Here is a 10,999-nt window from a genome sequence, read left to right as displayed (position 1 = left end):
GGTATCCATTTCTTCTTTCAAGTCATTAAAGGACTTCCTCATCTCCTGGAGCTCCTTGTCTCTTTTCTCTTCCATCTCAGTTAGTTTGGTCACTACAAATATTCTGAATTCCTTATCAGACATGTCCACAACTATGATTGTATTGACTGTGGGTGATGTAGGCTTGATGATTTCCCTTGAGGGAGAGGCTTTTTGTTGGTTGCTCATATTTCTTGAGCCTCTGCAATTGTTCCTAGTCATCAGGTAATCTATATGTTTCTTCCTAACTTAATTAGGATATCTCTGATTATTAAAAGTTGTACAGGCTTAGAAAATTGATGATTTCTCTTATGGTTGGCCTATCTGTTGCTCACAATTACCATTAACTGTTGCCACTAGCCCTGGATGGCCCAAAGTCCTCACTGTTTCTAAGGAGTGGTGAGCCTTCAACTAACCTAATAAGCAACACTCCAGAGCAAAGAAAAACAAAACGAAAGAAGAAAATCGCGCGCCACACACTATTCAAATCACCGAAATTCAGAGAGTCCAAAGGCTAGTGGAAAAGGGTCAGAAGATGAGTGACGGGACCAGGTGGGTTGGGCCTTAGCCTCAGTCCGCCTGGTGTCCAGAACTGCTGGCCGGCTCAATCGGGATTGCGGGTGGGGTGGGGTGGGAATCTGCCTTCAAGTCCCAGACAACCAACCTGGGGTCCAAGGAGGAGGAATGGTGGGGATGCGTGGAGATTCGGAAGGGTCAGGCCTGTAGCCTCCATTATCATCGTAATCTTATTTATATTACATTGGATTGCATATAACTTTACAGTGTATTACATTGCTTTTTCAAAAGGGAATGCCATGCATATCAGTCAATACAGAGACATTAATCTCCCCACTTCATCATTCAATTTCTTTTCAGTGTTTTTCCCCATCATTATTATTATTATTCCAATTATTTTTTATGTATCAAGAAAGACCTTCTTCTGGGCTACAACATAAACTTCAATGAATTTTTAAAAAGTAATTGAAATACTGCAGGGAACCAGCAGTTAGCGTAATGGCTATGTCGCTGGACTCCCATGTAGTCGACCGCGGTTCGTGTCCCGGACCCGGTGGCTTAAAACTCACGCCGGGCACGTGTGCGTGCGTGCCCAAGATCCCGAGAGGAGAATGGAGGAGAAGGGATTGCGGCGTGACCATCCCCCCTGGGGGGTGATTTCTCGCTTTCTGTCTCTATGTCTCTCTCTGTCTGTCTGGTGAGCGCACGCACCCTACAGTGAAAATCTCTCCAAAAAAAAAAAAATTAAAAAAAAAAAAAGTAATTGAAATACTGCAGAATATGTTCTTTAAAACAAAGAAATAGCACTAGAAATCAATAACAGAAACACAAAGGAAATGTTTAAATACTGGAAATCAAGCAACATACTTCTAATCTCTAAGATAGGAACAAGTCTCAGGTCAGCTTATGGTATGGTAGTTAAGGCAACTGGATCCCACATGGCCAACTGTGTGATTTGAGTCTAAGCAGCTTAAAAAACAAACCAGATGCATGTGCATGTGTTCACAAAATCCCGAAAGGAGAAAGAAATGGAGAATAAAGGATTGTAGTGTGACAATTCCTCTTGGGGGAGGGGGTACTCTTACACTTTCCTTTTGACTTTTTATTTTCTCTTTATATATATCATTTCTGTCTCTCTCCAGCAACTGCTGCACACATCCTCTGGCAAAGTTAAGAAAAAAAAAAAAAGACATCTCAAGAAAAAGAAAAAATATTGAACTGAATTAAAATAAAAATACAACATGTTAAAAATTCATAGAATACAGTCAATAGAGTGATGAGAGAAATTTATAGCACTAAATATATGCATTTATTGGGTTGTTAGAGAAGTCATGACGTTTTTTAAAATTTTCTATGCAAAAATGCATCATGACTTTTCTGACAACCCGATAAAAAGAGAAAAGGTCTCAAATCAATCAGCTAAGTTCCTGCCTTGGGAAGCTAGATGGAAAAGAGCAAAATAAGCTCAAAACAAGCAGAAGAGAGAAAATAATGCAGGTTAAAGTAGGATTCGATGAAATTAAAAACTGAAAAACAATTGGAAAAAAATGTATGAAACAAAGAACTAGAATTTTTTAAAGATGAGTAGAATTGGCAAACTATTTGTAAAATTAATAAAGAAAAACACAAATTACCAATATCAAAAATGAAACAGGAAATACTACAGAAGATACTGAAAACATGTAAGGAAGGATATAAATAACTCTATGGACAAAATTTGCCAACTTAGATGAAATTTGGCAATTCCTTTAAAAAACATGAATTACTACAATTCACCCAATGTGAATAAGTCATTTGTTGATTGTTAATCAATTAAATTAATTTAAATGTCAAAATCCCCCAAAGAAATCTCTAGGCCGGATTGCTTTACTGGAGAAGTCTACCAAAGGTTTATGAAAGATGTAACACCAATCCCATACAATCACTTAGAAAAGAATAAATCAATAACTAAAGAGGAAGGAACATGCCCCACTGATTTTTATTAACTAGTGTTACACCCTAGTATCTAAACTAGGTAATGAGAGTACAAATTAAAAAAAAAATACAATTCAATAACTCTTGTGAATACATACTAGAATCCTAAACATGATATTAGCAAATAAAATTGAGCAATAGAAAAAAAAAAGATTGTATAGGCTTCCCTTCTTTCTTTTTGCCAGAATGAAAATCACATCACCCTGATTCATCCACTCACCTGAAATCGGGGAAGCCCCTCCCAGCCAAGATCTTAGGTGATGGTGGTAATCCAAAACTTACCTTCCACTTGGACCAAGGAACAGCTTCAGGATCAGCCTATTCCTGAGAATGATTATTTTAAGTTTTTTCCTAATGATACTAGTTTGTATCCCCATATGTATGCCAGAGCATATATCAACTTTAAAAACCAAGAGGACATTATTTTATTACAAGATTTCTTTGACGGTTATGTATTTCTTGACAATAAAGTTCTGAAATACCCCACTATAGTAGACTTTGCACTTCTTTTGACGAAAAAGACTAAGAAAAGAGATACCAAAATTGGGACTATCAAAGATGACCCAGAATATAAAAAGTTTTCAGAAAGTTATGCCACTGAAAATGAGAAAATGATATCTACTCCAGAGACACTGCTAAAAGAAATAGAAGCAAAAAATAGAGAATTAATAACTAAAAGACAACTCCACTTTTGAGCTTCAAACACAGAGAATAACAGAAGAAAAAAGAACATGAGCAATGTAACAAGACAAAGAAAAGAGAGAGGGAAATGGAAAAAGAAGAGAAACAATAAAGGAAAGATATAGAAAAGCTAAAGAAAATACATAGGGTTCCGAAAAGGGACAAAATAAAGGATTCATCAAAGATCAAGCTACTTGGGACCAGCAGTTAGCATAATGGCCATTGCTGAACTCCCATGTAGCTAACAGCTGTTCAAGTCCCAGACCTGGTGTTTTAAACGCCTTCCAGGCGCGTGTGCATACGTGCCCAAGATCCCTAGAGGAGAATGAAGGAGAAGGATTGCAAGGTGGCCATCCCCCCAGGGGGTGATTTCTTGCTTTCTATCTTTCTGTCTTTCTGGCAAGCACACATGCCCTATAGTAAAAAAAAACAAAAAAACAAAACAAAACAAAAAAACAAAAAAAAAAGAAAAGATCAAGCTACTTAAGAAACCAGAAAAATGAACTAGACAAAAGAGAAAACAGTCAAGAAATTGGACAAAAAGTACTGAGTGATAACAGAGCCAATGAGCAAACCTGTACTTTGCCCAAGCATTCTGGATGGCAAACTTTTTTTCACATTTTCCCACAAACACATTTTTTTTTCTTTATGTATCAAAAAATTTATCCTATTACTCCATAGTTATTGACAGTTAATAAATAACTTTTAAAACTTCTAAAGATAGCTTTCAAAATATTTGTTATAATTTTGCTTGTGACTCTATAACAGAGACGCTATAACAGTTTTAAATATTTTTTAGAAAATATTTACATGTCAAATACGCAAACTGTTGAAAAGCAACACTCAGCACACAATCCATACATGAACCTTCCCAACATAGCTCTGCTTACCAAGTAGCGGTTCACCACCTGCTAGCAAAGATCAGTCTTTTTTTCTTATTATCTGTTGATGAGGATGTGTATGGTGGTCTCAACTGGACTGGACTGAAGTGTATATCATGCTAGGTAAAGTCTCTTCACAATTTAAATGATGAATAGCAAGTTAAAGTATGAATAATAATAAAATATATAAATAAAAAAATTAAAAACAAACAAAAAAATCTTCCTCAAGGTAATCCTCTGGTTGTGGCTGGTCTTTTTCAATCTCTACTGTTTCTCTACTAATTTCAATGCTGGGCTGGAAAAGTCCAGGTTATTTTACGGTATGAATTCTCTCATACATCTTCTCTAAATCTATCTGCCAGGCAGAACTGTTTATGGTGCCAGGAAATCTTTGTAAGAGCTTCTGTTGGCTTTCTTGAGTTCTGTCTTAGTTCCATAGTTTTCTGGTCATATCTTCAGATATGACAATTTAATCAAAGTTCTGACATTAATGAGTGTTTCCAATTTCTGACGCAAAGCAACAGATATTATTAAACTTATGAGATAACCCTTCTGCCACAAAATAAGAATTCTCACAGATATTTTGCAATTCCAGAGGGATCAGAGAGGGAGAAAAGTTTATATTTCAATTTAAACAAAAAATAAACAAAAACATTTTAACAAATTGCTAAACCTATCAAAAGCTCAGAAAAAAACAAAATCCTTAAACCTGCTTTGTTTTCCTGATGGCAAACCTAAAGATGCAAAGCCAAACAGATCCAAAATTGAAAGCAATGGAGACTACAGGGAGAGTCCAGATTGTGAATGAGATTAGGATAAAGGAAAGAATAATGAAATTATAGAATTAGTAGGCAGCTCAGGAAAAAAAGAAAAGAAAAAAGAAAGAGGAAGTGGTTAAGAAGGATCACATTAAGAAACAAAGATCGAGGAGCCAACAGGTGGCAGGGATTAAGGCACTGGATTCCCACATGACCAACCATGCTTTGAGTTCCAGACCTGGTGGTTTGCTTTTTCACTTTATTTCTCTTTCTCTCTGGAGAGTACACATACCCTATATAGAAAATTCAAAAATAATTAATTCTTCTTTTTTTTTTGAGAGATTTTCACTGTAGGGCGCATGCGCTCGCCAGACAGAGAGAGACATAGAGACAGAAAGCAAGAAATCACCCCCCAGGGAGGATGGTCACGCCACAATCCCTTCTCCTCCATTCTCCTCTCGGGATCTTGGGCACGCACGCACACGCGCCCGGCGTGAGTTTTTAAGCCACCGGGTCCGGGACACGAACCGCGGTTGACTACGTGGGAGTCCAGAGACATAGCCATTACGCTAACTACTGGTTCCCAAAAATAATTAATTCTTTAAAAAATAAGTAATAAAAATAAAACAAGTTTCACTCAGCAATGCAGCTTTCCCAACCAAGAGCTTGAAGCCAAAATTGACTCTGTCCCTGTGGTGACAGCACCAAGTCTGGAGATTTAGCAGTGCAAAAAAAGACAGGAAAGTGGTTTTATCCATAGGAAAAAAAGGAGGATAGAAATGATAAGTCCAAATGGCCTTGGGTGTCCTGACTATCTAGGCAGCCAAAGAGCACGTATTAAGTAATCCAAGAGTAGCTTCTAGCAAAAGGAATAGAGAGAGGAAGGGGTTGCTATGCTGGTAGGGTACAGTGCAGAGGGGGATATTTTGTGTCAAAGCAGCAATATGATTACAGGATCAGAAATGGAAATACAAATCATTGATTTTGCAGTTTCTACAAAATAATTTTTGAAGTGTTAGAAAAAGATGATGGCAAGGACATGCATTAAATTTGCAGGTGGGAAATGTCACGTGAAGACTTAATTGTGGGTGACACAAGAAAAAATAAGAAAGCTGGCTGTAAAATCAAAAGGTGTTATTAATTCTGGATTTAATTTTCTTAATTTAGGTGGAACCAAGTCACTCTGAAGTCTTGTTCAGATCTAGTTATATAACATTGTTGGAGAGAACTGCTGACTTTGGATACTGAAAAGCAACAAGCATGTATTTATATTAATAGTGCAAAAACAGTGATGGCTATAACAAATTCTTGCTGATGCAAAAAAAAGTTTTTTTTCTTTTTAGAGAGATTTTTGCTGCAGGGTGTGTGTGTTCATCAGAGAGACAGAACACGAGAAGTCATACCCCAGGACAGATGGCCAGGCTGCAATCCCTTCTCCTCCAGTCTCCCCTCAGGATTTTGGGCACATATGCACGCGTACCCAGCGTAAGTTTAAACCACTGGGTCCAGGACTTGAATCATGGTTGATTATGTGGGAGTCCAGTGACATAACATTATGCCACCTACTGGTCCCTCTGATACAAAAATTTAAATGACCACATAGGTCTCTATCTTACGTCCCAAAGTTTTATGATTCATTTTAGTGTTTTGTTTATGTGAGTTTAGCAAAAAGAATAATTTTAAATATCTCACTTTACATTTAGCATTATTTTCTATTAATAAGCAAAATGTACCCTTTTTTGAGTATTGACAATCCAGTCTTTATTTAATTTCATTCTCATGATGTGTATGCATGCCCTGCCCAGGAAGGAAAATGTACCAATATCTATTCCTGTTAAATATCAACCTGTAGTCATAACTTCTTCTGTATTTATATCAATAAATATCAGTAGCACTCAAGTATGAAAAGATAATAAAAGGAATTATATATTGTGATCAAATGAGGTTTCTTCGAAGAATGAGAGATCGGTTCAATATTCACAAATTAATCAATGTAATTCAACATATGCTATGCTTTTAGCACTTTTGTCCCCTTCAAATCTCAAATCAAAACTTAATCTTCAATGTGACAGTATTGGGACATGGGACCTAAGGAGAGGTGTTTGATGGATTAGTGACATTATAAGGAGGGCTTGCAGAAGGGGTTGCACTCTCTTCTCCTCTTCTGCCATGTGAGGAACAGCATTTATCCCTTCCCTCTCGAGAATGCAGCCTTCAAAACATCATCTTAGAAGAGGGCGCCAGGACCTCGCCAGACGCCAAATCTGCCAGCACCTTGACCTTGGACTTTCCAGAGCTATGAGAAATAATGTCAGTACTTTGTAAACTGTCTAAGCTCAAGTATTCTGTTCTAGCAGTAAATAACACAGTAAGACACTTCAGGCTAAGAAACAAATATTCAGGTTCATATAAATTGATACAAAAAGAAAAGTATTTAGTAAATACTGATTAATGATAGAAACTCTGTGAAAAATATGAACAAAAGAAAATATCTTCGACTTGAAAAAAAAGTATCTACAAAATTTTTATAGCTAATATTATGCTTTATGGTGAAAGACTAAATGCTTTATCTGGAGATCAAGAACAATACAAGGATGTCTGCTCTCATCACTTATTGAATATGATACTGAAAGTTCTGGCCATTTTAGTAAGGCAAGAAAGGAAAATTTAAAAGCAAAAATAAAGATTGGTAGGGAAAAATGAACTATAACTATTTGCATGATATGATTTCTTCTAAAAATAAAAAAATCAAGGAATCTATTCTAAAGAAAAAAAGACGGGCCAGCAGGTGACGTAGTAGTTAAGGCTCTGGACTCCCACATGGCCAGCCAAGCTGGGAGTCCTGGACCCAGGAGCTAAAACTCATGCCAGGTGTATATGTATGCATTCCCAAAATCCTAAGAGGAGCCTGGAGAAGGGATTGTGATGAGTCTACTCCACCGGGGGGGGAGGGGTATTCTTGTCTCTCTATAAGGCACCTGTGCCATATAGCAAGAAAGAAAAAGAAAAAAAAAAAGAAAAAGAAATTCTCTAAAACCAAAACAAAATCTACAACTAATAAATAAGTTCAATAAATTTGTAATATAAAAGATAAGCATAAAAATATCAATTTCTGTATGCCAGCAATGAATACACAAGGACACTGAACACTGAAATTAAAACCAAAATACCAATTAAAATCACCTCCCCAGGGACCAGCAGTTAGCGTAATGGCTATATCGCTGGACACCCATGTAGCTGACCGTGGTTTCTGTCCTGAACGCAGTGGCTTAAACTCATACCGGGCGCATGTACATATGTGCCCAAAATCCCAAGAGGAGAATGGAAGAGAAGGGATTGCGGCGTGGCCATCCTCCCTAGGGGGGGTGATTTCTCACTTTCTGTCTCTCTGTCTCTCTCTGTCTTTCTGGCAAGCACAAGCACCCTATAGCAAAAACCTCTCCAAAAATAAATAAATAAATAATCACCTCTCCAAAGTGAAATAATTAGGTATCATTATAATAGCACATGTACAGGACTCCTATGATGAAAATCATACAATGCTGGTGAAAAAAACTAATCTAAAGAAATGGAAAGCTGACCCTGCCATGTTAGCACATTCCACTAAGACACTGTGTTCTGAAAGCAGAGATCATATGAGTTCAATTCCTGATCCAACCTAAAGGCTAGGGAGCATGTGCCTGAAATCCCAGAGATGCAAAAAGGCTGAGGCAAAAAAAAAAAAAAAAAAGGTGAGGCAACAGGAAGGTGGCTTTGGACCACATAAAAAGACGCTGTCTAAAAGCTGAACATGATGCACAGACCTGCAATCCTGCTGGGAGGCTGAGGCTGGAGGATTACATCATGAAACCCTGTCTTGAAAAAGCTAATAAAATAAGAATATGCAGATGCATACTTTGTTTATGAATAGAAAAACTTTACATAGTAAAGACATTAATTTTCCACAAATTTATATATAGTAGAAATGTAATTCTTATTAAAATCCCTGCAAGATTCTCTGTAGCTATATAAATAAAATATTCAAAAAAAGTATATGTAAAGGAACTACTACTAAACAAATTTTCAAAAAGATAAATAACATGAGTGGAATGATCTACATGATTTCAAGAATTTTTGTATAGCTGCCATGCTCGTCTGTACAATAGTTCTGAAGCAGTCTAGCACATAGGTCAACAGAACAGAGTGGAGAAATCGGAAAGAGATCAGTAAAAACATGTCTGATGTATGTGACAAAGGGATGAAATCACTCAATGGAGGAAGTATAACTTAGAAAAACGTGCTAGAGCAATTGGACATCCATAGGCAAAAATAAGTAAGTAAATAACTTTTAGTAAACCTCATACTTCACATGCAAATTAATTCCACATAGATCACAGACTTAAATGTAAATTATAAAACTTGTAGAAAAAAATACAGGAGACATTCTTTGGGGGGGTCTAAAGCAAGGCAAAAGTTCTTTCTTTTTTTCTTTTCCTTTTTTTTAACGCTTTGCCATAGGGTGTGTGTGCTTGCCAGAGAGACAGAGACAGTGAGAGGAAAAGTGTGGACTCACTCCCCAGTGGAGATGGCCATGGCACAATCCCTTCTTCATTCTCCTCCCAGGATTTTGGACTTGCACACACATGTGCCTAGCGTGAGTTTCAAACCACCAGATCCAGGACTTGAACCTTGGTTGGCCATGTGAGTACTCAGCACCTTAACCATTACACCACCTGCTGGCCTGAAGCAAAAAGTTCTTGGACTTGACACCAAGGCATATTCATAAAAGGAGAAACTAATAAACTAGACTTTACCAAAATTCAAGTCTTTTGTTCTGAGAACCCTGGTAGAGGACGTAAGGACAAGGTACACGCTGGGGAAAATATTTGTAAGCCATATACCTGACAAAGAATTAGTATCTATACAGTTATATATATATTTTTTTTTATATATATATATACAGGATATATATAGTATATATTCACCAAAGAAGGCACATGGTAGAAAGGCATTTGAAATGATGCTCAACATAACTAGCATTAGGAGACATGCAAATTAAAACAAATATGAGATATTACTACATGACAATTAGAATGGCTAACATTAAACAAAAGTGATAGCACTAGAGACTAGCAAGGACGACAAGAAACTGGATCACTTAGACCTTCCTGTGGGATCAGAAAATAGCGTAATCACTCTGGAACACAATTTGGCAGTTTCTTTTAAAAATTAAACATGCAACTATCACATAACTTGGCAATTTCAGTCCTGCATATGTATTCCCGAGAAAGGAAAACTTACATTTACGCAAAACATCTGCATGTATTTTCATAGCAGTTGATTTGTTTGTAATAGCCAAAAGATGGGAAAAACTCAGATGTCCTTTTAATGAGTGTATAGTTAAATATACAAACCACTTTCAAGTAATAAAGTGGACCAAATTATTGATAAATGTGACAAGCTATTGGTAAATATGTCAACTCCAGGAATCACCAGAGAACTATCCTAAGTGAAAAAAGTCAATCCCAAAAGTTTATGTAGTATAAGATACCACTTTTAAAACATCCTTGAAATGGCGGTTATAGGAACGAGACGAAGAGGAAACCGGAGCCGGGCGCGGGCGGTGGACACTGTTCTGCCGAGAGCCGAAGATGGCAGTGAACGTGTACTCAACCTCAGTCACTAGTGATAACCTAAGTCGACATGACATGCTGGCCTGGATCAATGAATCTCTGCAGTTGAATCTGACAAAGATGGAACAGTTGTGCTCAGGGGCAGCTTATTGTCAGTTTATGGACATGTTGTTCCCTGGCTCCATTGCCTTGAAGAAAGTGAAATTCCAAGCAAAGCTAGAACACAAATACATCCAGAACTTCAAAATACTACAGGCAGGTTTTAAGAGGATGGGTGTTGACAAAATAATTCCTGTGGACAAATTAGTAAAAGCAAAGTTTCAGGACAATTTTGAATTTTTCAGTGGTTCAAGAAGTTTTTTGATGCAAACTATGATGGAAAAGACTATGACCCTGTAGCTGCCAGACAAGGTCAAGAAACTGCAGTGGCTCCCTCTCTTGTTGCTCCAGCTCTGAATAAACCGAAGAAACCTCTCAGCTCTAGCAGTGTAGCCCCATAGAGGCCCATTTCAACACAGAGAACTACTGCAACTCCTAAGGCTGGCCCAGGGGTGGTGCG

General features: G+C 37.3%; 2 pseudogenes; both read left to right on the top strand.

Moving 5' to 3' along the window:
- The first annotated feature begins 2,768 nt into the window (after positions 1-2,768).
- LOC102484226 (regulator of nonsense transcripts 3B pseudogene) lies at positions 2,769-6,041 on the top strand (annotated as a pseudogene).
- Positions 6,042-10,389: 4,348 nt separating this feature from the next.
- LOC102483827 (microtubule-associated protein RP/EB family member 1 pseudogene) lies at positions 10,390-10,999 on the top strand (annotated as a pseudogene).

This window comes from Tupaia chinensis, unplaced genomic scaffold (assembly GCF_000334495.1).
Source record: "Tupaia chinensis unplaced genomic scaffold, TupChi_1.0 Scaffold000037_3, whole genome shotgun sequence".
Lineage (NCBI taxonomy): Eukaryota > Metazoa > Chordata > Mammalia > Scandentia > Tupaiidae > Tupaia > Tupaia belangeri.
Note: the sequence above shows the minus strand (reverse complement) of the source record. Positions and strands in the feature narration are given on the sequence as shown.